Here is a 3,553-nt window from a genome sequence, read left to right as displayed (position 1 = left end):
TCCACTCCACTACACCTCAAGATAGAAAGTCCTAATATTTCAAGATAAAAAGTCCTAAAATTTCAAGATGGAAAGTTTTAATATTTCAAAATAGAAAAAGTCCTAATAGTCCTAATATTTCAAGATAGAGTCCTAAATTTCAAGATAGAAAGTCTTAATATTTCAAATAGAAAAGCCTAATAGTCCTAATATTTCAAGATAGAAAGTCCTAATATTCCAGATAGAAAGTCTTATAATCCTAATATTTCAAGATAGAAAGTCTCAATATTTCATAATGTTGTAATGTTTAAAACTACTGACAGCTTTTGCTTTACGCTCAAGGCTTGTTTCTCAACAGCTCCTTGAGAATCAGATCAACAAAAACTACTGAGGACATATTTTCCTTTGACATTGATGCAGTATAAACGAGATCGTAAGTTAATAGGATAATTGTCCAGCTTGTATTTACGTTCATAAAAGTGCTGTTAGCTGCTAACAGACTCAGATTAATATTCTAAGTGTCTGCAACATTATGGGAAGGATTTCTAAGGAGGTCGACCTTTCTGTTAAAGATTAGATCTTTTTAAAAAATAAAAGTCCACCAAATTGCGTTCGCAAACCACCAGACTCCATGTAAATAATCAATGATTTTAGCATCGTAAAACACGGCTTCTAAAACTCTCTGAGCACCGGGGCTCTGGCTGCCTGGAGCCTGCGTGTTGGGTGTGCGACTATCGGTAGTTTGTCACTTTTTCTTTCTTTCATTCCAATTTGGGTCTTTCAGTCACAGTGAAAACCAGGAATTTCCGGGGACAGATCCAGCCGGGGGGACAGGTAGCCAAAATCGGGGACTGTCCCCGGAAACCGGGGACGTCTGGTCACATTACCTTAATAAACATTTTCATAATGTGTGTATGGCCTCGATCCCTATTTTCAAGTATGCATCAAAACAGCGTGATGTTAATTTATGGCATATCATGGCATAGAGTACATTAAAATGAACTTGTTTCCAGAGTGTTGCCTTTATTTTTATCTTAAACTTTGACTCTCTGTGTGTTTTCACTTCATCAAAGTTAGTTGGAACATTTAGGCAACTAAAAATGTCTTATTCAGCATTCTGCCAACCAAGCTAATTAGCTATGGATAGCGTTAGCTGGTAATTCAAGGGAAAGTTTGCAGATTTTCTGTACTATCGTACACGCAGATGAACAGCGCCAGTACCCTGAGGTCTGCGTTTCCCCGCTAGTAAATCTCCACAGGATGACTCGCTTCAGAGGGGCTGAAAATCTGCAACTTATCCTCTTTAGCGTGTAGGTTAACACAACGCCATCGCAACCATAAACAACACTAGCATGGCCATGTTATCCTCACCAACTCCACCCTCTCATCAAAGATCGTCTCATCTGGTTGCAAAAAAACAAAATGGTGACACCCGAGGTACCAGGCTTTAAAACAACAGTCCACTAAGCAATGGGTAACGTCACAGATGCTACGTTCACTATTTTCAGTCTATGACAGCAGTGCTTTGAGCTAAATGCTAACCCTAGAATGCTAACATGCTCAAAATGATAATGCTAACGTATTGACGTTAAGCAGGTATAATGCTTAGCTTGTTCAACCTCAAATGTTTAGCATGTTAGCATTCTAACGTGCTAACTAGCCCATTTCACACATCCAGTCTTTCCCTGCGATGTGCAGAGTAATATTCTACATGGGGTCATGTGTGAATGGGAGCAGGGATTGATACACATGGAAATCTGTCCCACCCTTTTCCAAACTCACGTCCCAGTAACATTCCAAGGAAATGCTGGTATGGCTGTGGTGTGAATGCAAGTAGGACCATTGCAGGGATAAACACTGTTGGGCTAATGCTTCCCCATCTATTCTGGCGTTGTCATGGCAAGTGTGAAAAAGGTGCAAGGCTGAAATGTTCCTGCAAACATGGGAGTTGAAGGGAATGCCATTTGTTTTGCAGGTATGGTATGATAATGGTGCTAGAAGAAAATCCAGGGGCTTACCTTATTTTCATACTTTATGCCGTGAGGAACATGGATGTATTACACCAAACTCCATGACGATCAATCCAATAATTGTTAAGATATTTAGTTTCAAAATGTTTGTTTATTGAGCCAAAGATTATTGTACAGACAGTAATCTTGTCAAGTCAAGATATTTTACTTAAAACCACAACCTAGAGGAAGGTAGCGTAGAAGAAAGGTCAAGGGATCATCAAAGTCACCACGACTCATCCCTTGGATATCTGTACAAATTTCACTGCATACGGCCAATAAATGTGACAAACCAACATCCTCCCTAGAGCTATGCCACCTAGTGTAAACATATTTATTGTACCATCACATAAAACTGAAAAGAGTTCTGTCTAAGTTATTCTTTGAAGATGTTTCTATTTTTGGCCCTTTCACAGATTTGGCCATTAATCAATTAATTAAATGTTCATTCAATATTGTAGTTAAGAATGGACAAGTAATGTTATGATATAGTATGTACTTAAAAAAGAAATCAAAGACAAACATGTAAAAAAAATAATTTTCCTTTGATTGTTGCATTACTCATGCTGATTGCTTGTCTGTTGGTTGGTTTGTATGTTTATTTCTCTCTTTGTCACTGTTTATGTGTCTATCTGCCTGTCCATCTGTCTGCATGAGTAATCAATAGTCTCTTTATTAGACAAATGGAAAGAGATGGGAGGAAGCTACATCAGGAAGCCAATCAGATAGCGTAAGTGGGAGGGAAGGACATTTCAGATCAACATCAGCTGCAATGAATCACAAGGGCACATCTGATTCATAGGGCACAGCTTGATTTAGGGCTGAATAGGTGTGATTCAACAACAAACTGACTGCACTAAATTACACCAGTCATATACTAAACCATGCTTTTGCTTTTTGACATTTACTAATGGCTACAAACTTCAGTGTTATTCACTTACAAATGAATTGCATATGGGACCACACTTTCTCATGGTGTGCTCACTGACAGCCCCACAAGCTCACCTAGTATGTTGTTGTAATTGAGAAGATGGAAAACTAGAAAATTAGGGTTACCCTGAAGAAATCATTCGAAGTTTGAAGTTTTAAACATACTGTACTTGATCATACATTAATTTAAAGCCATATTATGTACCTTTTGGAAAAAGTAGTACATCTTCCTCTCAAGGTTCTCATTAATCCTCATTAAGTTTTAAAATACATCTGACAAACATTCTCCCTCTCTCACTTTTCCAGATTGTGAATGTGCCACACTGATACTGCTGTCCAAACATGTTCACCTTAGCATAAAGAATGGAAACAGGGGAAGCAGCTACCCTGGGTCTTACTTAGTCTGCTGACTTCATCACTGTTCTTTACTTGTGTGCCCTTGGACAACACGGATTCCGATTTTCTTTAGGTGCATCTTTATATAATTCTTGAAGGTCCCATGGCATGAAAAATTCACTTCATGAGGTTTTTTAACATTAATATGCATTCCCACAGGGGTCCTCAGTGGCTAGAAATGGAAACAGGTGTAAACCGAGCCCTGGGTATCCAGCTCTGCCTTTGAGAAAATGAAAGCT

The sequence above is a fragment of the Etheostoma spectabile genome, chromosome 18, assembly GCF_008692095.1.
Source record: "Etheostoma spectabile isolate EspeVRDwgs_2016 chromosome 18, UIUC_Espe_1.0, whole genome shotgun sequence".
NCBI lineage: Eukaryota > Metazoa > Chordata > Actinopteri > Perciformes > Percidae > Etheostoma > Etheostoma spectabile.
This window is presented reverse-complemented; position numbering follows the sequence as displayed.